This window comes from Miniopterus schreibersii, assembly GCF_964146895.1.
Source record: "Miniopterus schreibersii genome assembly, chromosome: 9".
Classification (NCBI taxonomy): Eukaryota; Metazoa; Chordata; class Mammalia; order Chiroptera; family Miniopteridae; genus Miniopterus; species Miniopterus schreibersii.
This window is the reverse complement of record NC_138118.1, coordinates 70,536,912-70,564,031: the sequence shown is the minus strand read 5'-3', so window position 1 is coordinate 70,564,031 and position 27,120 is coordinate 70,536,912. Positions and strand designations below refer to the sequence as shown.

At 37.3% G+C, this 27,120-nt stretch overlaps 1 long non-coding RNA gene across 1 annotated transcript; it reads right to left on the bottom strand.

Moving 5' to 3' along the window:
• Positions 1 to 25,663, bottom strand: LOC308561539. The gene is made up of 4 exons (XR_013999524.1): positions 25,547 to 25,663; positions 12,607 to 12,659; positions 1,503 to 1,547; positions 1 to 307 (listed from the first exon to the last, which is right to left on the bottom strand). It is a non-coding gene; the product is annotated as an uncharacterized lncRNA (long non-coding RNA).
• Between the last annotated feature and the right edge of the window lie 1,457 nt (positions 25,664 to 27,120).

Genomic DNA, 27,120 nt, shown 5'->3' with positions numbered 1-27,120 from the left:
GATTATGGAGAGAACTTTGATCTACGGAGGTGCTAGAAACAATTAAAGATATGAAAGAAGTAAGTATCACCAGTCCCAGATGGAGTTCCTGTGAATTCAACTAAGTGTTCCAAGACTGTTTGACAATTCCTCTAGCAGATGTTTTTAATCTTGGATTGAAAGCCCATGCGTTACCTGGACGCATGGAAAAGGCTACTTTGGAAGTGATGGCAGGAAAAGCATCAGACCTGGACTCTGGTTCTTCATTTTTATTGATCTTTCTGACTTCAGTGTCTATCAACCAGCAACCACTCTTTGGTGATTATCTCTGTAGGAGGCATAAGAAAGGACATGGGTCACTTGAGATCATCTGAAGGATATGAAAGAAGGAAATCAAACACGGTTATATATTTTCTAAAAGTATCCAACAATGAAGTTTTACACTAGAACAAGCAAAGTTAAAAAAAATGTAGATTAGATTATTTTAATAGGGGTAGACTTGGAGGTAGTATGTCATGCATCTAAATGGCGGAACAGAGGACATCTCATCCTGACATGTCCAAATATTCTGGAATTTAAGTTGGGAGACGAATGGAAAATTACTATCAGGAAAAAAAAATCTTGGCATGACCCTAAATGGTGAGACATCTATTATTGCAGCCTGGAATTTAGACGTAATCTAAGAGTTAAAGAAAAAAATGATTTTTAGGTTCAATGATATCTGATTATTAGACATCAAACAGCAAATAATTAGTCATTTAATTCCTTACTATTGAGTCATTTGAAAAGAAGTGTATTTCCAAAGATATGGGACATGTTCAGTAGACATTTCATTCACACTACTGAAGTTTTTTGTTAGCATCTTCCAAATCTCACTTGGAAAACATCAAATCTGTTCTTAGCTGAATGTGCAAAATCCAAAAAGAGGATTTCCACGGGCACAACCTACAGACTGACAAGGCAAACGTGAAACTTCAAAATTGTTAAAATCGCATTCCTTTGCTTTCGATAGGTAATAATAGAGTTACTAAATAAATTACAATAAAAATTAATTTGCCAAGAATCTCTTTCTCCCCCTTCTTCCTTCCCCCACCACCCTGTCTCTCTCCTGCTTTCCTATTCTCCTTCTCACTCACTTTTTTATTCCAGACACTTCCATTTAGAGGCCTAGAGAAATAAATATTTCAGAGAGGAATTCCATGCTTTCTTTGGAGGGAAAATTCCCCAAGAGTTCAATAACGCTCTATAGAAACAGTTAGTGGTGGGAGGCCTTTCCTACTAAATTTAAAACAATATTATCAGGCATGCCAATTAAAATCCTTGTGGGATTGGGTGTGGTGGTAGAAGCAGCTTCAGGTCACTGCCGAACACAGAGAAAGTGTTCAAAGCAAACCTCTAAAAGAAATTGGGTCTTTTTTCCTCCCATTTTAATAGAAAGGATGGTTCATTCTTATATCTACTCTTTTGTTGATATAACCTTAAAATTTTGGCAACATGTCTCAGAAAACTGACCACATCCCTACCTTTTATTCCATGAAAGATGGGGAAATGCTGATCTGGGTAAGTTTCTGAGGAGACAGAGAGAAGGTTCGTGAACCTTAGCATTATTATAGTTCTTAAAGCAGGATTGTTCCAAGAACAAGTTTGGATAGAGGGAGAGCACAATGATTTTCCACGTTAGAACTCTATTTTCTAAGTTTTTGTATGACTGACCACCCAGAATAATAAATTATTGTTATAGTATAAATGGGTGGCATTCAAATATTTATGGATCAGTATAATTTAATAACAGGTCTAGTAAAATAATTTGCTATATAAAGAAAAAGAGAAAATCTATTGTATTTCTATAATTTAAGCCATACTTATTTTTACATTTCTACAACCAGTATGTATATTTTTATAATTGATGTGTACCTTTGAGGTGAGACTTTTAAAAAGGTAAATCAATGATGCCTTTTCATGTAACCCTAGTTTTTAAAAAGTACATTATTTGCTATAAAACGACATTGTTTAATTTTCTATGGATTTTTATTACTCTGTCTTTAATACCTGTAACAAAAAAGACTACATGAAAATAAAATGGTAGCTATTACATGATTAAATTTAGAAGACTCTCATATAACACACACAGAAACACAATTATGTCATCTTCTTCAAACATCAAAGGGCTACTACCCAAAGCCTTAGATTATAAAAGTACACCCTGGGCCAGTGTGTTAGTCTATTTGGGGTGCTATAACAGAATGCCATAAACTGAGTGGCTTATAAACAAGAGAAATTTATTTCTCACACGTCCAGAGGTGGGAAAGTCCAAGATCAAGGCACCTGCAGATTCGGTGTCTGGCGAGGGGGGGCTTCCTGGTTCCCAGATGGCTGCCTTCTCACTTAACCTCACATGGTGAAAAGAGGCAAGAGAGCTCTCGGGGGGGGGGGGGGGGGGGGGGGGTGTCTTTTTTTATAAAGGCACTAATCCCATTCACAAGGGCTCAGCCCTCATGATCTAATCACCTCCCAAAGGCCCCACCTCCAAATGCCATCACATTAGGTATTAGGATCTAACATGAATTTTGGAGGGACACAAACATCCAGTCTATAGAAGCCAGTGAGAAGCTGAATTAGTATTTTGGATCACACCTAGGCCAAGTCTAAGGAGGAGCTTATCTTCAAATTATGTTGTGCTGTCTCATCCCAAATGTTTCCTTCAACCTTGATATCAAGGTACTTGCAGAGAATATTTAAGGTAGGATGAGATAGTTACTCATATAGCCCACTGGACAGATTTTTCCACAGAGACAAAATTGGAATCAGGAAGGAGAGGTGGGAAGGGAGAGGTAACGGGATTCATACCTTACTTTTTATGGGTGGAAGGTCATCACTAAGCATGGGAATTTTCAGAGTTCGTAATTGCCTCTCTGAGGGACTCAGATACTCGAATCAACAGGTGAGTCAGTGGTAAATAGCTGCTTGAGGATATCTTCATGTCTGGAATTTTCCCTCTGCCCTGGGTAATTCCACCACTGTCATATTGGGGTACCCACGTGTATACTTAACAGATTGATTATATCTCACTTGACCCAAGGTTTTCCAGGTAAAGTCCCTAATTTGGACTTAGTCTAACAAATATATACTTACATAATTATTGATTTACAGTCTTATATTGGATTTTGATATACATGGGAGAAAAGGGACAAATAAAGCATATTCATTTTTAAAGCGTGTGAGACTAGATACTGGACTCTTAGACTGAAGTTCTGTGGAGTAAGGGGTCGTTCAGGGCCAGGAAGAAGACATTTAAACTCCCCAGCAGCTTTGGAAAATTATTCATGAAGTTGCTCTTTACCCTAAAAATCTAGTCAATATTTATTGCTATTAAAAAGGAATTACAGTTCCTAAAAGAACCAAACTCCTTTTACTTCCTGAATCTTTTTGTTTGTTTGTTTGTTGAGATCTATTACACTATGCTTATAAGTTGGGTAAGGCTCAACAATTGGACTGAAGACTCCTTACTATGCAGGTGAATTTGGATACGGCTTTAAGACACCAGTACACGTGCCAAGGAAGTACGGAATAAACTGCCCTTAAAGACTTTTAGAGTAGAAAACAAAGCCTATTATCCAAACTATTGAAATTAGAAAAGGAGAAGCATCATGAACAAATGCATGAAAATAACTGAATTGTGCCCTCAGCCGTATTAAATTTATGTAGAAACCCCAAAGTGAAGAGGTTCACTGCCAATGCCAGCACCCTCCCCCTTTGGAATCAACTGTACATAGAAAATCCGCCAGCTGGGGGGCGGGGGGGGGGGGAGGAAAGTGGTGGGAGGGAACAATTTGGGCGGACAGAAGAAACGCTTTCGCTTGTTTGTTCCTTTTTAAAGTTCTGTATCGATTTCTTTAATGAAATCACGCACATATAAGTAGAGTCCTGCACCTGGTAAAGGCAGAGATACGTTCTGAAAACCTGAGCTGACCTCGTGCTTGTGCAGCTGTTAGCGCACTTCACAGGCGCGGGGGCAGAGCCCGCTGCTCCCGGGCCACAGGCCTGCGCTGAACACTGTGGGCAATTGTAACATAATACAAGTATTTCTGTATCTAAGTAGATCTAAACATAGAAAAGGTACAGTAAAAATATGGTGTAAAAGATAAAAAAATGATCCCCCTGTTTAGGGCGCTTACCAGGAACGGAGCCTGCAGGCCTGGAAGTTGCTCTGGGTGAGTCCTGAGTGTGCGGTGAGTGTGTGCGGCCTCGGGCGTTACGGGCACTGCTGTACTTTATAAACACTGCGCATGCAGGCTACACTAAATTTACAAAACAACAGGGGCCAAAATCAAGCACAAGAGAGAATTATGCATTCAGGACACATGGTTAATAGACGTGTGAGGCTGCTACCAGCATAACATGGCATGCTGTTTCCCTGGGGAAAAAAAAATTTCATAAGTAGAAAAGAATACACTCTAAAATAATGATCAGAAGCATAATATAAATACATAAACTGGCAACAGTGATCATAATCGAGTATTATGTACTGAACATAATTGCACGTATTATAATTCAATACAACTGGCCGTGCAGTAGGTTTGCTTATACCATGTGGGTCATGGTTTTGCTACATTATGACAGCTACGACTCACTAGGCGACAGGAACTCCTCCACTCTTATAATCGAATGGGACCGCCATCGTATTTGTGGTTTGTTGTTGACCGAAACGTCCTTGCTCGGCACATGACTGTACAATACACCCACCTACATGCACACACAAATAGAAACCTCAAATTAAAGGCTCTTTATGAGTCTATTTTCCATTGACTCATCCTAATCTCTACCCATCTTAGGTGACCTTTTCATCTCTACCTCCTCTCCCCAGACTGCAAGCCTTGATTCAGACACAGTTCAGGTCCCTGAGCTTTTCAGTGGAGAGGCAACTCCTGTCGGCCAAGTCCTGAAGCACTTGACAATGGAATACTCCTGCCTAAATGTCACTCCCCTCAGTTCGACTGCAGGTATGTAGTTAGGTCATAACCGCTCTCAAACATGTACCAAAGGTAGCTGTTTGACTTTCAAAGATACAATCTTGAAAATATAAACAATTCTTTAGAACCTGGCCCAGTCTTGAATGAGAAAAGTATACCTGGTTCTTAATACTTTTTCTAGCACCTGACAGAAGAGACACATAATCCAGCCGTTTCTAAATTATCTCTTCAGGATTTCACAGAGACAATGGAAACTTTTCAACATTGTACCTCATAAAGTTGTAACCCAGCTGATAAATCTGTTTATTTCCCTCCAAGTATGCCATGCTTTTCATAACAGGGACATTTTCTAAGTGTGCAAATGAATGGCAACACCCCCATTTGAATCTCAGTCTTCATGCTCTCTCTGCCAAAAAAATTTTGTGAATTTTCAACTTCTGTTTTTCCATCGCTGCAAGCTAACCATGAGACCTAGCTTGAAGGCAGTTTGGGCCATTTTTTTCCTAATGCACTTACTTTGATAGCTGAAAACGACCTCAGAGAATGATGAATACCTCGTGGGGGTCGATGACATAAATCTGCTCCAGTGTGCCCGATGCAAGTCAGAAGGAATGTTACAGCTATATTGCTGTGGAAACCTGGTAACACTGAGCAGACCACACTAGATATAAAATCTTCAAAAAGCATAACTACTTAACCTGGACTTGAATTTATGTTTAATGAACTTGTTACCAACAAAATGCAGTGAACTCTTTTCTCTAGAGCTTGCATAATGTGTTACAATACTACCAAGAAGAAAACCCCTCTCCAAAAGTTTCAAATATGCTAACAAAAAGGAATGAATGACTTTCTGATGCTTTTTATTTCTTGGGTCCCTTAAGCATGTTTTAAATTCTACTTGAGGGAAGGGTTGTGCCATGAGGGAGGGGGGTGGTGGGGAAGGCTGGTATCAAATATATGTCATTTAACTGTGTGTCTACACAGGATACTGAAATAAAATAATGTTTTGGTCAAAACGTTTGTGGGAGCAATCTTTAAGGTGGTTGAAAGAATGATTTTATGGGAGCCTTGTATACATAAATCAACTAATAAAAAGTCAATTCAATGCTCCAACCTGACAGACTAAATAAATTACGAATTAGGAACATTTATGGTTATGGTGACACAGGTTGCTTATCTTAGTGGTTAAGAATGTGACCTCCAGAGCTAAGTCATGGGGGTCAAAACCCTGAGTGACCATGGGCAAGTTAATCTCCCTGTGCCTCAGTTTCCTTAACTGTAAAATGAAGATAATAATAGTACCTACTTCATAGGGTTATAATGAAGACTAAATGACTTAATATTTGTAAATAAAAGGCATGGAAGAGCAGCTAGCAAATGCTCGATAATGCTTAACTGTTATTTTTAGATTTATATAAGTTGTTTTATCAACATCAAATATTATCTGTAAATATACTCCTGTAGTGGGTGTTGAATTTACATAGCTGACCTTATTCTTGACTGTTTAAAGGACAGCCTCAGTATTGTGCCTGGGTATATGCAAACTCATGGTTCAATTTTCAGCCAGTGAAGCTGCGAGAGTCCTAGCAGCATGGAGATTAGGATCTTTGAGATGAAAGAGATTGGAAGCGATTTTAGCTGTAATCCAATCTGATTTTCTAGAGTAGGAAACCAAGGTCCACAGAAATTAAGTCGCTTTACCAAGGAACCATAATTAGCAGAGCTAAGCCTTGATTTTGTGTACAAGTAGAAAACTCAGACAGGCAATTGACAATTTTTTGATAGTGTTTTTAGTCACTGTATTATAAAAAGATAACTGTACATTAGTATGGAAATCATTGTGTAATTAAGTCTTTTGATTCCTATCAGAGACTCATCATTAAGTATGACTGATGTTATTTAGTAATTGCAATGACATAAGTAACATTTGCATATTTAAAATAGGAAAAATGGTATCACAATATGATAAAATCATATGTCCAATAGATGGACATTTATTTCCAATTTTCTTTTTGTTACTAAAAACAATGATATAATAAATATCCTTAAACATGAAAAAAATAATACATAGGAAAAATGTTTGGCATTTGCACACTATAAATACGGCTAGTATAGAGTATAATATCTAGCACTAAAAGGTATGGACAGCATATAAAAATACAACTCTGTTCAAGAAGAAAAGCAAACATTTTGATTTTCCATCACACTGATGATACAGTTTTCCATGTAATGCTCATAACAATCTCACAAGTAGCTGTCACTGAATTTATTTTGTGACTAAGTAAACTGAGGATCGAGGTTATTTAGTTAGTTTTGTCTAGAGTCACACAATTAATGACTGGCCCAGATGAATTCAAAGACAGATTTCTGGCACCAAACCCCACACTATGTCTAATCTACTGGATGAGCTTATTTCACATGCCTTCTGAAAATATAAAGGCTTCTTGGAGATGATTCCTTTGCATAGTACAAATCGTTTTTAAATGGTAAGTGAAGTTCAACTGGATGATTTCCTCCATGACTGAAATTTCTTTATACAAGCAAAGGCTTCAAAGGAGCTTGCTGCTTTAAGTGTAGTTTGAGGCTCCACAGTATGGGCATTGCTCAGGAGCTTAGAAACGCAGATCCTCAGCTCCCCGCCCTGGTCTACTGAATTGGAATCTGCACTTTAACAAGCTCCCAGATGTTTTATATGCACATTGAGCTTTGAAAAGCACCAGTCTAAACGACTATTCACTTTAAAATGCTGCTCAAATACCATTAGTGGTGTTAATAATGGTGGCTGCATCATAAGGTTTATAACTGTCAAATCACTATGTCGTACTCCTGATATTAGGATAATATTGTGTGTGAACTCTAACTTTAAAAAGAAAGCATTAGAGTATTAAAGTTGTCTAATCAACTCAGTTTAGAATTTTGTAAAGTAACTGCTAAGAAAAATCATTTTGCTTACAAAAAAATAATAATGGTGGCTGTACAAACTAAATAGCATTTATTTTTTAAATCAAAGGTTAAATTATTATGTATTGCAATTTCTTTCCTCTTCAGTTTACCTCAAGCTTTGCACAGTGACTTAAAAGTGCCACTTCAGGACTTTGAAAGCAAAGGAATTATCAGCTCACTGGGAATTTTACAAGGATCTGAAACCTCTTCCAGGGAACTAGGAGGAGAGAAATAGCAGAGCATCGAACCACCCTTGCTCACCGTAATTGCTAACATTTACAAAAATCTCTAAAATTGCAAGGAAATTTTATACATGCCCAATGAGAGACAATGATATAACTGAATAATCCAGAAATTGGGGTATATGACAGACTGTAAAAGGAATGTATTTCAATTAGGAAAATTTCCTTAAAAATTGCTACTTGTACCAAGTACCTTACATGTCATGCATTTTGGTTTTCACAACAGTTCTGTGAGCTAAACTTTGTTATTCCCATATTACCATAGAAAAAATGAAGACTAGGGTGGCTGAGAAATAAATAATATCCTGAGCAGCTATTATAATGGTGAAACAGATTAGACTTGGCTGTCTGCAAGCTCATGCTCTTTTTATATTAGTGACTTTAGTGCAGAAGAGGTTTTGTTTGTAGGGCAGGAGAGTTTTATAAACGATTAATTAAAATATATTTTTTACATTCAAAAACATGTGAAGCCTGCCACATGAATCCAGTGGACAGTAGTGCTTTTAGCTATTCTTGTGCTGACTCAGTTTACAACCTGATTATGCATTTTAGTATTACATATCCTAATGACGAAACATATTGTACAAGGTAGTGTTGAATTACAAGAATATGAATATACCAGGTTCTATCATAGATACCCTTCCAAACTATTTTCTGTGATAAACTTGACTTTTTTTTTTTCTATTTGGGGTGTTATTTGTCTCTTCTGATTACTGACTTTTATTTATGCTTTCTTCCCTTTTATTTATTTATATTTTTATTTTTAAAATATGTCCTTATTGAGAGAGGAAGGGAGAGGGAGGGAGAGAGAAACATCAATGATGGGAGAGTCATTGATCAGGTGCTAGGGATCGAGCCTGCAACCCGGGCATGTGCCCTGACCAGGAATCAAACCTCGGTCTCCTGGATCCTAGGTCGATGCTCAACTGCTGAGCCACGCCCGGCCAGGCCTTCTCTTTTATTTTTTACATGAATTCATCAAGGTGTTTATCTGGTTTAAAAGAAAATGGAGCTAGAGCGACAGTTCCTCAAATCACCCAGGTCACTTCCTGTGTTTCTCTATAACACACATTGGCTATGTTGTTGGAATCAAACTTACACCGTTAATTATGGCGCGGCCACGTTCTGTTCAAACTGGGCATGGCCTACCAATCAGCGGGGAATCCTGGTGGACTTCTGGGCGGAGATTATTTTTCTCTCTTCCACAGCTGTAAAGGGCGCAGGATGGTGTTGTGTGGAATAAATGGAAAAATGCACGAGAGATGGCAAACCTGTCCTGCACCTTCCATGACAAAGTAGGACAAAGACTTACTATGTATGTTGCATTTAATCTGCGTCATAAAAATAAAATAATAGTGGTTGGAAACTACAATATATATGTCTACACTTAACTGGACTGAGAGTTCTATGAATAAATATTTTAGAAATGCTTTGGTAAGATACAATTTCGGGAACAAGAGGGAAATTATGAAAACATACATTTTTAAAAATAACATTTCTTTTCCTCTGTCATTGGCAACTTTCTCATCATATGTAAAAATGAAAAAGAATATTGCCCAAGCTTTGAGAGAGAAGTTTCTAAATAAAAGTATGGCTGTGTTCTGCTAGAGTATAGTAATTTTAAATACATTATGAGAAAATTAAGACATTATACAAATATGTGACTTAATCATCAAAATTGATTCTAAGTGTGATTTGAGAGAAAGTAAAAAAGGCTGAATGAATAATATAAATCATGGGGAGATAAGTGGAATAACCAGGATATGGAAGGAAGAGAGGAAGATTGGGGGTCATCATGAGGAGCCCTCTTTGAATGCCACTGAATGCCGCTGATATTTGAGGGATGAGAAGGATTCTGTCATGAGGAACATGGGTGAGGGGATTAGAAGAAAAGATGAGAAAGTAGGGAGAGAGAAGGCAAGGGGCCTGGTGCTGAGTCTTGAGGATCTGTGACCCTTGAAGTCTGGTTGGAGAAATAACTTGCAAAGTAGGAAAGTCATGAGAACATAGAGTGGCATGGGGAAAGTCTGGTGACCTGCTGAAAGAGAAAATTAAAGAGTGTCCAATCCTGCTGAGAGATTATTTAAGGTAAGGACAGATTGTGTCTGTTAGAATTTGAACTTGGATGGTGGGAGACATGAATGTAGAAGAATCAAGAAGAAGCTGATGGGCACACGCCAAGTGAGAAGGAGACACAAGAGGAGTAGGCAATACTTTTGTAATGTTTGGTGGGCGTGGGAGGGTGGTGGTGGAAGAAAAGCATTTCTGGAAGAAGATATAGAAACAAAATGTGGGTAATGAGTTTACTTTTTAACTTCATTCTTTTATTATTTTGGGCTCCTTTGAGATTTCATAAAAATATTAGGATGGATTTTTCTATTTATGCCAAAAATGTTATTGGGATTTTGATTCAGATTGCACTGAATCTATAGATCTCTTTGGGTAATACTGTCATCTTAACAATATTAAGTCTCAGCACCGGTTACTGAAAAAAGTGAGTTTTGGGGATATTTTTAAAGCTTACCTGAGGATATGTTTATTGATTTTAGAGAGACAGAAAGGGAGAGAGCTAGAGAAAGAGAGAAACATTGCCTTTCATACATGGCCAGGCTTGGGATTGAACCCCCAACCTCGATATGTGCCTTGACTGAGAATCGAACTCGCAACCTTTTGGTGTACAGGACAATGCTCCAGCTGACTGATCCACCTGGCCAGGGCGTGAGTTTATTTTTAATTTTACTTCAAAGTGGCCAAAGACATACAACAAAATGAGATGTGTTTCCTCTTGAAAAACTGCTACTAGATTGGGGAAAACTAATGGCAATTCTTGCCTCGGGATGTTACCAATCCCATCCTACTCCACCACTCTAGCTCAGGCAGCAAAGTTTGAAACTTTATAAATGGTGGATGATGGTTGACTCAGTTTAGCATTAATGGCAAAACACAGCAGCTTTACTAGAAAAGCTGGTGGACTCATTCAAGAGGAGGGGACAGTAGGTTAATATACAATAGTCCACCCTTCTCTCCTATATGTTAGCAATGAATGATTGGAATTTGAAATGAAAACACAATTCCATTTATATTAGCACAAAAAATGAAATACATATGTATACATCTAATACATTCTATATAGGATCTATCTGAGAAAATTTAGAACACTTGATGAAAGAAACTGTAGATCTAAATAAATGAAGAAATACTCCATAGTTATAGATAGAAAGACACATTATGAAGATGCTAATTCTTCTCTACTGGATCTACAGATTCAAGGCAGTCCCAGTGAAAATCAAAACAAGTTATTCTATGGATATCAACAAACTTATTCTGAAGTTTACATGGAAAGGCAACAGACCCAGGATAGCTAATGTAACATTGCAGAAGAACAAAGTCAGAGGACTGGCACTCCCACTTCAAGACTTACTATAAAACTACAGTAATCAAGGCAGTGTGGTGTATTTTCCTATATTTTCAAAACAGGTTTTAATCAAGCTTTACAAATTGTTATACAATTATTTTAATAAAGTGAAATAGTAAGTGACAAGTACAAAACACAAAGCTGGCTCCCTCCCTTTAGCAAAGTATTAAAGATTTGTTCTTAGCCCCAAATTAGTAACTTGGTAACTGGACAGTCTATGAAAGAGGCTCAGGCACACTGTGAACTGGCATATTAGAAAGCAAGCAGTCTCCAGTATAAATGAGGCCTGAGTTATCACTGCCCAAATCACTTCTGTGGAAGAAGTTATGAAATGAACATTGAGGGACCAGTATGTTCTCATAAACCTGAGCACCCATGAAAACACGGTATAGATTATGCTAAAAATAGTCCAGTAGTAGTGTAGCTCAGTCTCTCCCACTCCCAATTAAATATCAACAAGAAAATACACATTTACACAATTTTACCAGATGGAAGTTAGTACTAACTTGAAGAAGATTGTGTTAAGTTAAAAATGTCCTTGCAACACCAAGAGCAAACATATACACACACACACACACACCCTCAAAGCAACACAGCTAAATGTCAAAAGAGTTGAAATAGAGAACTAAAAAAATGTGTTTACCACAAAGGTAGCAGAGGATGATTAGACAAACAACAAGAAAAGTGAAACAAAGAAAGTAACATAAAATGACCTAAATCCAACCTTACCAATAATTCCATTAAATATAAATGAAACAAGTTTTTCAAACAGAAGGCAAAGTCTCAGACTGTTTTAAAAAGCAACACCTATGTGTTTTCTACATGAGATTCATTTGAAATTCAAAGTGACAAGTTGATAAAAAAGGGATGGAAAAGGAGGTGTCATGCAAATAATAACCATAGTTTAGCTGGAGTGGCTATATTATTGTTAGACAAAAGAGGTTTTAAGATTTCAGAAACATTAAGGAATAGCACTAGAAACAAAGAAGGACATTTTATACATACATGCAGACACACACACAGTTGAAAGATATAACAATTAAACATACATGTTTACCTAAAAATCTTTCCACATGGAAAGTCAAGGCCCAGGAACTTCAATGTAGAATTCTATAAAATTTTTAAGAAAGGAAAAATTTCATTGTATGCAAAGTGCCAAGGTAATTTGATAGAAATCATTTTTAAAGTAAATAATGATGGCACAAGTGGATATCATACACACAGATTAACTTGAGATGGATCATATATCTAAGATAAAAGCTAAAGTTATACAATTGCTAGAAGTATACAGGAGAAAATCTTTTTGAATTTGATTAGACAAATATTTCTTAGAGCCAAAAAGAACTCAAGGCAATAAAGAAAAAAAGTTGATAAATTGGACTGCATAAAAATTACAACCTTTTGTTCTTCAAAACATACTTTTAAGAAAATTAAAAGGCAAGCCCCATACTGAGAGAAAATATTTAAAACATATATCAGATGAAGAAATTCTACCCAGAATAAAACACATATCTGATGAAGAAATTCTACCCAGAATATATAAAGAAATCATATAACTCAATTATAAGAAACTAAAGAACTAATAGAATTTTGGGAAAAATATTTTAATAGATATTTTCCCAAAGGAAGTATGTAAGAAGCAAATAAGTACATGATAAGAGTCTAAGCATCATTAATTATATGCAAAACACAAACTAATTTCAAATGAGATACTGTTATACATCTACTAGAATGGTTTAATTTTTAAAAAACCTGACAATTTCAAGTACGTGTAAGGCTATGGAGCAATTAGAACTCTCAGGAAGTGCCAATGGGAATTTAAAATATGACAACAACTTTGGAAAACAGACTGGGAGTTTCTTACAAACATACATTTACCACATGACCGAGCAATTCCACTTCTAGGTATTTACCCAAGAAAAATGAAAACCTATCTTCACACAAAGACTGGCATGTGAATGTTCATAGGAACATTATTCATAATAATGCCACAAGCCAAATATCCTTCTATTGGTGAATGAATAAAAAAATATATGTCCAAACAATAAGATACTATTCAGCAATAAAAAAGAAACAAGTCATGGCAAATCTAAAACCATAATTTGACGTGAAAGAATCCAGATAGAGCAGGATATAACGTGTGATTCCACTTACGTAATATTTCTAGGAAAGGCAAAACTATAATAACAGAAAACAGAGGTCTGAGCAGGCAGCCTCTCATGATTAGCATGACTACACAGTATATAAATTTAATAAAAAACAAAGATGTATACATTTGAAGACTAATATAAGTGACTTATGCAAATTATATCTCAATACAGTTGATAAAAATTCATATGCATTATTATTGAAAATATCACAGAAATGATTCACTTTCTCAGTGTATCATATCAGGAAACACCTAGATCACAATTTTTTCACTGTTTCGCCTGTTACTGAAAGTTTCATCTCAAATTGTATCATTTCCATTTGTAATTGGTAAGTGTCTTCTAGGGAGAAACTTTAAGACTCTTCAAATATCCTGTTTTATTAAACTGTAATTTACCCATTATTTTAGCAACCATTGATAATTCCTGCCTACAAAAATTATTGCTATGCCAATTGTGATTTTATATAGGATGTCCCCCCCAAATGTGTACACACACTTTGAATAATTATAAAGGCAGTGTTTATTAAAATACATTTCATTTTCAAAATTGAGCTATCAGCTGTTAAAGTATATGTACATTTTTTTGAGATACCCTGTATTTCCATCATTGTTTCCACATTTATTGGTTGGAATTCTACTGTATGGAAGAGCTGTCCCTCTCATTTCTTAAGTAATTTATTTATTTATATCAGTATGAACTCATGGATATTTATTTTGTTCCATGAACTTTATTTAATTTGTTTCTTGAATTGCCCCAAGTCTGGCAATGGTAGATTCTTCCAAATTGGTTTCTGTGTCCTTTCAATATGCTCACCCCCAGTCTATTTTTAGATTACTCGTATTTTCTGGCACCAGATTTTCCAGGCTCATCTCACATTTTCCATGCCTCAATCCTGGAATTAGCCATTTTTCCAAGGACCCAATACCTGTTAACACAATAATTAGAAACCAAGATGTGAGTGCTAGCAACGTTCATTGACTGGGTGTTGTCGTTTCTAGGCTTGCCCAGTAGTCAAAGCTGGGAAATATTATGTATAATTCTGTATTAGTCAGGATTCTCCAGAGAAACAAACATATATACATGTATCTATGTATTTGTGTGTGTGTGTGTGTTTATACAGAGATGCTCAGAGAGTAGGGATAGAGAGATAGGAGGAAGGGGGGAGGGGAGAGAGGGAGGGAGGGAGGGGGAGAGAGAGGGAGGGAGAGAGAGAGAGAGGATTTATTTTAAAGAATTGGCCTTCATAGTTGAAGGGCTGGCAAGTCTGAAATCTGCAGAGCAGGCCAGCAGACTGTAGACCCAGGAAAGAGTAAATGTTGCAGCTCAAGTCTAAGGACAGTCTGTTAGCAGAATTCCTTCTTCCTCGTGGGACCTCAGTTATTTTGTCTTAAGGCCTTCAACTGATTAGATGAGGCCCACCCACAGTATGGATGGTAATCTGCATTACTCAAAGTATATTGACTTAAATGTTAATCACATCTAAAAAATACCTCCACAGCAGCCCTTAGACTGGTGTTTGACCAAACAACTGAGCACCACAGTCTAGTGAAGCTGACACATAAAATTAACAAGGCACAGTGCCTAGTGAAGTTGACACACAAAATTGACCATCACAGTATATCATACACATACCCCCACATCTCTCTCTCTCTCAAACACTTACTCAATAAAATCATAAGTTCCTTGAACCCTCCAATTTTTTTTCTTTCCACATTCACCTTGTTGAATTTTTAAGCTGATCTCTTCGTCTTTCTCTGCGATTAACAAGCTACTCTCCAATTCTGGCTCACTTTCAGTTTATATGTGTTCTGTTCCCACTGTATGCCTGGTAATGAATAAAATTGGACTCCTTGTTCCTAATAAATAACACATGCTATCAGTCCTCTAGTAAACTCTAAGGGATCTCTTATTCGTTACCTATTCCCTATCTACTTTCTATAGTAGTTGTTATAAATATTTTCATAAACCAAACCCCCAATATTATTACTTCCTTCATCAGCCTTGAAATATAGGACTTGCCACCATCTCTTGCTAAAATCAGTTAATACCTGCAAATTAATGTCAGAATTCCTCTGGACCCTGGCATTTCAGTTCTTACATGACCAGTCTCCAGTTTCTAATTCTAGCCACATATTTCACAGTAACATGGATCTGATTCTTCAAAAAAGCTGATTAGCACCTTTCCCTCAAATAACGCTCTTGTCCTACGCTTCAAAATGAGCACAGTGACTTGTACTCAAATATTTGATGGTCAATTTCTAAATAAGTGAATGCATTCTTTCATCTATTCTTCTTTCTCAAACTTTTAAAATCCAACCTACCTTTTAAGCATCCACTCAAGTGTTACATTATGTTTTTATGTCTGACTTGATCAGATTGCTCCTGTCTCAGGAAAAATTCCCCCTTTTTTTTGCCTGTCTATTCATAGTATTTAGGGGTTATTTTTGTGTCACTCGTCTGGTATGTATCTTCTGCCTTTTGGAAAACTGCTTATGCAGCACTCCAATAGGAAGTAAGCTTCTTGCTCTGTTTACACGGGAATTGGGTACTCCATTAGCGTAGTGTTTCACACAGTGCTATTGAGAGACAGCAGGTAGATGGGTGAATAAATGGGAAGAGAGATGAAAGAATGGATAAATGAAAAGTAAACGTTATCAGTAGATTTTTGGTAGTATTCCATTGATGCTCTAGCCAGTCAACTCTTTCATTCTATAAAATACCATAAAACATTTTCTAAATATAAAGTGTTCTCTTTAGGCTCAAACTGTTATATTAGATGAGAGGAAATCAGAATTTAAAACACACACATAACAAAAAATAAACTTATTTGTAAGTAACAGAAGAAAAGGCATAGATTTTATTGAAAAAGAGCAAAAAAGTAAGTGATTTAGTTAACTCACTGTTCCTTAAAAAAATATTTAAAAGGAAAAGTGTGGTGGAGAGGGGTGAACAGTAGATTTTACGATGAAGATGTTAGCTCAGCCCTCCAAATGAAAACGTAAATGCGACTGTTATGACAAAACACAGTCTAGCACAACACAATGCTACCTGAAGAAAGGAAGTTGACCTTTAAAGGAAATCTAATAAAATAAGAAGTTAAAAGCCTTCACAAGCACCAGATACTTTCTTTTAACCATGACAAGTATGTTCCCAAGAGATGATTCACCAACATGAAACAAATGACTAGTACCTAATGTTCTGGGAAAAACCCACAGTATCACACTGAGGAGAAGTGAGTAAAGGGGATTTACTGCTTATGGCCTGGTCCCCAACATTTCCCCTCCTGGAGACCACCCCAAAATAGTAGTGTATCATAATTTTAAAGAAAACTTATTTTTTTTCTTTTAAGTTGAATTTAAAATGCATACAAAACTCTTATATTTCTTTAGAATTGTGTAGGATTCTTCTATTTATGTACTCCCAAGTGAGGTAGCAGAATATCACTTTTATTTTTGTACTTTCATTTAGGTAATAAATAACTTGACAACACTGAACTAAGTCTTTCACTTTTTCTTCTGTTTAAAATTTTTAGTTTTTGCCTGATTCTGAAATTACAGCCCCTGTATATTCTTAGTTAGTGGCTGCTTCCCCATTGTTTGGGAACCCCAGAAGGCATATTCGCATTTATTTCACAGAGTAACTTGACTCTTTTAGCCAGGATGATTTCTTAGGGTCATGATTTGGTCAGATGATATTTCATTGAATTAGCCAAATTAGACATACTGTACTCAACTTAATGTCCTTCAGGTTTGAACAGGGGGGTGGTAAGAGTAATACATCTTTGATTATGATTTTAAGAGCCACCAAGTCACTTGCTTTTCCCAAAGAATCTGTTAGCAACCAAATAGAAGCTTCTGTTTTTATTACAAACACCGTTTGCATAGATGGGCAATGGAGATTAAAAAGGGACCACGGATTGTTGAATTGACTAAAGTTTAATTTTGACATTTAAATCCAAGCTATGGCTGACTCGAGGACTGAGTCAGGGAATATACAGGGTGAGCGTGGACGATCTTGCAGTGCCAAAGACTCTGCAATGTTGGGGAAGCGTGGAAACAAAACAACACTGGGTGGGGAGACAGGAGGAGGCCAGAGAGACACAGGAGCCAACTAAAAGCTCCCAAAGGCCAAAGTTGACACAGTTTGAGCAACAAAATAAATAACATTGCATTAGTTATAAAATAAATATCCATGAATGTCTAGTGATAGGAATAAGTGACTGAGTAAATAAATGATGCAAAAAATAGACAAATCTCCCATTCTGAAAAATTCCAAACAATTTATGTAGCTCCTCACACCCAAAGAGGTGGACAGTACTCCTCACTCCTTAGGTGTAGGTTGCATATTATGACTTCCTTTCAAAGAGTACAGTATAGAAAGGGGGGGGGAGTAACTTTATGATGAAGAAGTGTGACGCAGACTTCATCTAGCTGGTGAATGTCAGGTTTACCTCTGCGGTCCTCCTCCCCCAAATCCATGACCCCAGTCTAATCATAAGAGAGACATCAGACAAACCCAAATTGAGGGACATTTTACAAAATACCTTACTAGTACCCCTCAAAACTGAAAGTCCATAAAAAATAAGGAAAGTTTGAAAAACTGTGGGAGCTAAGAGGAGACTTAGCAGACATGAAAACTAAACATAATATGGTAACTTGGATGCAGTCCTGGAAGAAAAAAAGAACATTACCTAAAATCTAAGAAACTCTGAAAAAAGTATGGACTTTGGTTAATAATAATGTATTAACACTAGTTCATTAGCTGTGACAAATGTATCAGACTAATATAAGATGTTAACAATAGGGAAAACTGGGTGTATGAAAACTCTCTTTGCAACTTTTCTATAAATCTAAGAACATACTGGAATAAAAAATGTTTCTTAAAAAAACCCTAAATGTCACGTTTAATTTTGAATACATCCTGAGTAGGATGCATATATGCTGCAGCAAAGTCATCAAATATAATCCACTTTGAAAAGGATTCCACAAACTTTTCAGATGCCTTAGCTTTAACCACGTAGTAAACAAAGAATAATGGCATAACTATCTCCAGAAGATTGTTCACACTACAAAACATTTCCTCAAGAAATCTGTAGTCTGATAGTTCACAGTTCAGTAGCAGCTTCAGATTTTATGCTAATACAGGTGGCTATTAATTTTGTAATAAAATCAAATCTCCTGAAAATCTTAATCTTTTCATCGTCTTTAGACCAGCATCATGCCTCCAAAGTGAATGGTCCATTTAGTTGTGTGCCCACTCCCTTGTGTCTTTCACACACTTGAATACAAATCCAGTCACCAATTCTATTAGCATGACAGGATCAGAATCAGCATTTCAACATTTATTTGTACGATCAAAGCCTCAAATTGGAAGAACTGCAGGTTCCATATGAAACTAATATCCCCTTGAAGGAGCTGCTGGAAAGATCCGATCCAATTATAACAGAAGTCAAATTCCCAAGCTTTTCACAGTAGCTAGGTTGTCCTTCAAGGAGAGGAGCCAAATACAACCCTCTTGCCTTGGCAACACCATCACTTGGACTGTCTGTCTTTAGCTTTGAGACAGCATGGACTATTGAACTGCTTGAAGATGTTAGGGCTGCACTTGCGAAACAGTTTTAGTAGCACTTAGGAGTATTGGGACTATGAAAAAGATTCTGTATCTAAAACTGGAAAGCAATTTACTTTAACCCTGAACAATTCGTATTCCAGCTGCTTTCTGTAATGTTGAGTAAGTCATGCAAACATAAAGAAAGGCTGTATATTTAGCGTTATTCTTTGAATGCAATGGGGCAGTGAAAAATGATTACTCACCACAAACCAATTGGTCATTTGCAATGATTCTCAACGATGGGGGGAAATGAGAGAATGCCTTTTTGGGGAGCAGGCTGTGTGTCACTTGAGGAAATATATATTTGATAGATCTATTGTGATTATAAAAGAAGAATTTCAAATTCTATAAAGTTTTCTTTCATAAAATAGAGTGAAAAAGAATTGTATGTTAAAGCCATTGAGAAATACTGCTGAAAGATTCAGATATTGAGCTTAGACATAGGAACATTGCTTTTCAGTTTGGGTTCTCCTACTGCCTTTTTGGGAATCTTTAATTGCTAGAAATAGCCTCTTCCCTTTGGGTCCTCCTCTCTGACCAAGGATAATTGTGACTTTTCTGATTTAGGATGTAAATTATGTGCCTCACTTTCTCTACTTTAAAATACATGTAATATATTTATCCATGAAATATTTTCTTAGTTGAATTTCAAAGAAACAGGAAGAAGAAATTATAAAGTATTGAGCTTACATTTATAGCCATAGAATTCAAGTGTCACCTGGACCCTATGAGTCATAGCAATGGGTTGACTAGGGTATGTAGGGAGTCATTTTGCCCCTTGAAAAATATTCATCTTTTCCTGATTAGAAACCATAGAGGCAAACTAAAGGAACCTGGCACACTGAGTAATATAGGATGTGTATGGGGGGGGGGGGTGTATGTAGGGGGTGTGGGTGTGACTTTTGTACCAAGTAAGGGCACACTGGTCAGAAGAGTGAGATTTTTGACATTATAATGTCCTAGAATATAAAGTTAGGCTATCACATTCCTGCATGTTTAATTTTGACAAAGACATATTTTCCTCCCTCCACTCACTTTCCATTTTCCACCAATGATTGTAGGGAAGAAAGGGATCTCGTTCCCTGGCCTTACATTACTGCAGACTCTACAGCAGCCCTTTCCTCTGCATGCTTACCTAAAGTAAAGAATGGAAGGACCAATTACGTGGAGGTGGTCAACAGAAGCACTGAGAAAATATGGGCACGGGAAAAGGGGGTTCCCTTCTGACAAATGTGGTCTAACTGGCTCCCAGTGTAACGGAAAGAGCCTGGGACATGAATCAAAACCTGAAGGCTTGTTCCAAAATGCCACCAGCGTTCTGGAATTTATGATTTTTAAGAACGCCTTCAGCTGGAAAATTCTATTATCCTGTTATCCAATCTCTTTCTATTCTCTGACTTTTAATTTTTTTTTTTAGTAAGGATCAGAAATACAGTTACTTTAAGCAAGCATCTTTGATTTACACTAGTTTTAGGTCACTAAGTTAACTTAATATTTCTAGTATTTATAAGTGATTACAAAAAAGTTTTCCCCCCATGTATACAATATTCACTCACTCAGTTTTTAATTAATTCAAAAAGCATGAATTGCCTACTATATATAAGGCACTACAGAATACAAAGATAAAGTCTAGACTCCACCTTTTGCCCTGGCTGGGTGATTCGGGTGGAACCTTGCCCCTTACACCAAAAAGTTGTGGGTTTGATACCTGGTCAGGGCACATATCTAAGTTGCGGGTTCAGTCCCCGGTCGGGGTATGTACTGGAGGCAACTGATCGATATTTCTCATATCAGTGTTTCTCTCTCTCTCTTTCTCCCTCTCTAAACATATCCTCGGTTGAGAATTTAAAAACAAAACCCAGACTCCATCCTTAAGTAGCTCAGATTCTGGTGGCACAGTCAGAAAACAAAACAGAAAAAATCTAGCAAACAAAAACCATTGTGATAAGCAGTGGTGTGCCGGTTCAGTTAAATATCGTCTCTGGAAGGCGGTGGGCAGAGGCGATCACAGGCCTGTGGGATTTTCTCATTTTCTATGGTGTAGATGTGCCCACCATGCCAGTTTCCAGACACACTGTGGTGCCACTGAGCGTGGAGCTCTCAGCGGCTCCAGCACGCGCCTGGTGCAGAGGGGAGCCTAGGAGAGCACGGCAGGCCCGGGGCCCAAGCAGCCGGCAGACAGACGTCGGACTCCACTGGTAGGCCAGGGAAGGACTGGAGAAGAGGGAACTGTGGAGCTGTGGCTTAAAGAAAAGTAGGCGTCCGTCCATTGGGCAAAGTGGAGAAAAGTGTTCTAGGCAGAGGAAACAGCATGTGCAAAGCCAGGAGGAGTGATTTCTAGAACAGAGGTTGGGAAAAGTTTTCTTAAAAGGCCAGGGAGTATATAACAGGCTTTGAAGGCCACGAGAAAAAAAATTGAGGCTATTTTGCAGCAACTCATGTAACTATAAAATGCAGCCATCAAAGAATGTAACAAACAGCTCGTGGGTTGTAAAAAACAAAACAGGCAACTGACGCAATTTGGCCCAAGGGCTGTTGTTTGTTGACCTCTATTCTAGAAAAAGGGAGAAACTAGAGGCAAATTACGCTAAAGCCTCCCTTTTACAGAGTGGGTGTGTTTTTCTCATTCCCTTAAAATGTGAAACAGAGCCAAGAAGTCCCCCTAGCAGTTTTCCTGAAACAGCATTTTATATCTGGCTTGACCCCGCACTCCCTGATCCAGCAGAAAAGGAGTTGGGAGAATTGCATTCATTTTATGTAGCAAAATGCACATCGCTGCGCACTCGATGCTGCGGACGACCTCACCCAGTCGGGGGGAATGGGATTCAGAGACCATTCTGTGGCGCATGGATGTACTCAAGCCATCACCCTACATAAAGTGGGAAATACTGGAAAACTGAGATTCTTTAACATGACCAGTTTAGCTTGAAAACAGCCAAGTGCTTGGTACAGTGTTAGAGCAAAGACATCCACTGACTTGAATATTTTCTGGACAAAATCTTGGAAGGTAATCTTTTCCTGGTTTTAGCATTTAAAAAAGATATAAAAGCCTTCATGGCCTACATTCTCAGAGGACCTGACAGTCCCTCCTCAAAAGTAACGAGTGTCATGTCGTGCCAGAAAGTAAGGGAGTACTCAGAGAAGATGGGCACCTGTCAAAAGGGCACAGGAGCGAAGATGAAAAAGTTCCCAATGGTCAAAAATGGAAAAAATTTGAGTAAAAAATAAGTAAATGAAATATTATTAGATTATAACCACAGTATAAAATCAAAACCCACAAGTTCATAAAAGTTGAATAAATAAACAAATGAAAGAGAAAAGATAGCTCTTCCTTACAGAAAAAATAACAAATATAAATATAGAAGGAATGAAACAAATAGAAACTCACCTTTAGAACATAGTAATAATTACTGCAAGCAAAATCTACCAATGGATGCTAAAAATAGTGGGTAGAAGCTTGGGGAGAATTAGAGTGTTTGCATAGTCTCAAAGTATCTACCCCAAGATATCTATTAATTATAAAGACAAAACCTGGCAGAGACCACCTTAACCAAGTGATCAAGGTCAACATCATCAGTAGTTAGACAAGTGAACATTATGTACACCCTCAGGTGTCACAATGAGATCACATCACTTCTGTGTTATTCTTGCCAAAAGTACAATCTCAATCTAACATGAGAAAAAACATCAAACATAACCAGATTGAAGAACATTCTACCTGACCAGTGTTCTTCAAATATGTCAAGGTCAAAAGAGACAAGGAAATGTTGATGAACTGACACAGACTGAAACATACTTAGGAAACATGATGATTTAATGCAATGTGGTACCTTCCTGGATTGGACTCTGTAATAAAAAAAGAGCATTAGTGCCCTGGCTGGTGTGGCCCAATGGTTGGAGCATCTTCCCATGAGCACACTGAGGGGTCCTGGGTTCCATTCCGAGCCAAGGGCACGTACCTGGTTTTGGGTTCGATCCCCAGCCCCAGGAGGCAACCAATGGACGGGTCTCTCTCGTCTTTCTCACATTGATGTTTGATGTTTGTCTCTCTCTTTCTCTCTCCCGCTTTCCTCCCTTCCACTCTCTAAAAAGGAAGAAGACCATTAGTAAAAACATACAAACAACAAAAACGAAAACAAAATTGGTCTGTACTATAAAATCTAGTTTATTTAACACACTTTAGAGGTATTAACATTAGGGGAATCTGGGTGAAGGCTTTTTGAAAAATTTCTAAAGTCTAAAATTATTTCAAAGTAAAATGATAAAAAAGAGAGATACGCTGCATTAACATTTTTTATTTATGATCTATTTCCCTTTGCTGGGTCTTGTTTGGGTTTTTCTCATTAATTTTCTCTCTTAGGGGTCATAGCTTTAATTACAGAGGACGGGATATTAGAATTGAAATTGTTACTCATTAAATCCATTCTCCAACCTCTTTAAAGCAGATATTTAAGCAATTAATGAAAACAGTGTACTTCCAGGCCAGGCCTAATTTTATAAGATCCCAAGAATTAACCATTGGAGTACATATGATTATCGCCATTTTATATTCACTGATATTGAGTCACTAAAATATAAAATAGAAGGCTCCTGAGGACAGGAATTTTTCTCTTTGTTTACTGCTATGTCTTCAGCCTCTAACATATTACATGGCATATCTTATGATGTCAACAAATATTATGAAATAAATAAATGAATGAATGAGCCTTAAAGAGATTAAGCAACTTATTCACAGAGGTGGAAAATGGAAAGTTAAGTTTTTATCCTAGGAATATCTGATTTTGAAGACAAACTCTTACCCACTGTACTAGACAACATGGGTCTTAAGATCTTAAGAGACAGAATAGTTGCAACGCATTTTTGTGGTCACTGTTCATTTGTACCAGTCAATCCGTAAAGACATGAGAACCAGGAAATCCAAGGAGACTGTTAGTCTGACTGCTGCAAAACTTGTTTTTGACCCATTTGCTCAAGCAAATTAAAAAGTGGAAATATCTAGAAAGAAGCTAGCAATTTCTCAGCAAACCAGGACTGCACATCAGGATGACACAGAAATATATTCTGAGAAATGGCACACGGAGCGGTACCACAGGGGTATGGCTTCCTCTTTAAACAGTAGTAGGACATTGCTGATGGTTTTGGCGAAATTTGATTCACCTTCCATAGAGTAGTTTCATGGAATTTTCTCCAAGTATTTGGCTGCGTTTATTGAATTTGTCTCAAAGGTTAAACTCGAATAATATTTTCATTTCTTTACCACAGAACGTGACAATTAATTTAAATCACATCTCATATTTTAGCATTGTAGCACATTTGGGACTAGATATTTTATTTCTGTGTTCCTTTGGAAAAGATTCTACTGCAAATTGAGGGCCTGGGTAATGCAGTGGAAAGAGCTCTGCAGTGAAAATCAGAATAGAAAGCTCAATCGCTGGCTCCACTACTCGCTAGTTGTGTGACCTCCAGCAAGTGGTTCAAAACATATCGGAAACTCAGTTTCTGTACCTCTAAAATGGAAACAAGAACTTCTCGGCCTTTTTACAAAAGGTTGTTTTAAAATTAAAATGACAAAATGTATGTAGACATGTCTTATAAGTTCTACACCACTATACTCAAGTTTAAAAAAAGTGAGAATCCAGAAAATAGCATATTTGTAAAAGGAAGTAATTGCAAATCCTTTACTAAAGTATCTTTTGATTTTAATTAGTAAATATTTTCCTTGATATAGGTTTTCTAGTTTCTCCATTAAACTATTCAAACCTGTTCTTTTGCAATAAACTTTTATCATCATTAGTGCTTATGATATGTAAATTTTCCAAAATTTTATGTAATTTCATAGTCTATAAACTGTTCCTAAATGATTGTTACTTAGAAGTAGTGGGACAATGTCTTTAATTACAAATTTTTGCCTTTTTTTTGTTTTAAAGACACAGCCTTTTAAAATTATAGTATGAAAGGCTATCTCTTTAAAAAATAAAGAGCATCTAATTAAAGATTAATTTTCAGGTAATCATTAGGCTATTTTCACTATCACTCGAAGTCACTGAAGACTAAAGATGCAAGTTGATTACCAATATCCATTGATGGCCACAAAAGAAAAAGAGAGGAGAAAAAAAACATAAGCAAAATTCATATTATTCAAATCATTCATACATTCGTCTAAATTGATTAATTAATTCAAACTTTTAAAAACTATTCTGCTGGTAAATATCATGGAGATAAGTGTAAGTCAGATACCTTAGATTCAAGCGTCGTCAGGGACCAGGCAGCGTGAATGAGTGAAGCAGGGTGTCAGGGAGACCACAGTGAAGGCTGGGAATCCTCGCTGCCACTGAGGAATACACTCAAACTGAGCCTCCAACATCTGAGGTTGTTGAGAGAAAGAAGTTGAGAATTAGATTTTCAGTGAAATCTTAAATCTTAAAAAGTTATAACTGAATTGAAGCTTTATAAAACTCTATGGGCTGAAAAAATAGTCCACAATGTCACCAATTTGGGACCTCTGTTGATGTTTTCCCCCATCATTTGATCCAGTCATTACTTTTGGTTTTGAATATGTTATTTAGATAATCATTTTAGACTGTAGCCATTTAGCATCGTTAGATCAGAGAGTCATTTTAAGAGCCTCTGATATTGCCGGGCCAGGAGTGGCTCAGCCTTGCACATAGTCCTGGGATTCAGGAGATCGCAGTTTGATTCCCCCTCGGGGCACATGCCCGGGTTGCGGGCTCCATCCCCGGGTTGAGGGCGTGCAGGAAGCAACAGATGAATAACGCCCCTTAATCATTCATGTTTCTCTCTTTCTCTCTCCCTCTCCAGCTTCCTCTCTCTGAAATAAATAAAGAAATATTAAAAAAAAAGTCTCTGATATAAAAAACAATAGTGGAATCCAGCATCACCAGCATTAAAAAAGATTTAAAGTAAAACTAAACCTACAGAAATGTAGCAACAATGCATAATCCTCTAGCTTACAGACCCTGCATGCCTCTACATTTCTCTACACTCAAGGGCTCTCAGAATTTAATTACATAACAGTAAACAATAAATTAAAGGTAAGCAAATAAACCTCATCTTGGTAAACCCATATGACATTTCTCTACCCACTACCAAAGTCCTTCAATTTCCATTGACTCAAATAATTAGTCTTGACCAAAAAGAAAAAACGAACAGCTGTGTCTTCTGGCTTAGTGACACACCTTTGACCAAGTGTCTGTCCATCCAATAGAAATCTAATAGCCATTTTTCGAGCCTAGTGACACTGTCACTCCCCACTCTTCATTTCCATCCCAGTTCCTGAAAGACCTACCAAGATGTCCAGGGTTGAAGGTCTGGCACCCATTTCAAACCTCTCCTTTTAAATATCCTCCCACCCCCGCCTTCCCACCATCTCAGGGACTTCACTATTACAATTTTCCCTCACCAGCTTCTCTCCTGCTGACCCTCCTCCTCCAAAAAAAAAGCATTATCTGAGCCCTCTGAGAAATGAAAAGTGAAAAGTAGTTCCTCCTTTCAAAACGAGTTAGAAACTCCTGTCTTAATATTTGTCTGGAGCTTTGCTTTGATTTTCCAAATGATCTGGGTTTGGCACAACACTGGTTGTTAAGTAATAAACAACAGCATGACATTCCAACAGGGAGACGGAAAACCCAGACGATTTAGGATTCCACGGAGACTCAGCACTGGACCCTCGCTGTCCAGACCAAATAACCCTCCCCAGTATGGAGAAAAGCTTTACTTCTTAAATAACTGGTATAATAGGATGCAATTGCTGTCACTTGAGTTGGCATTTTATTCTTTCCCCTTTCCTTGGA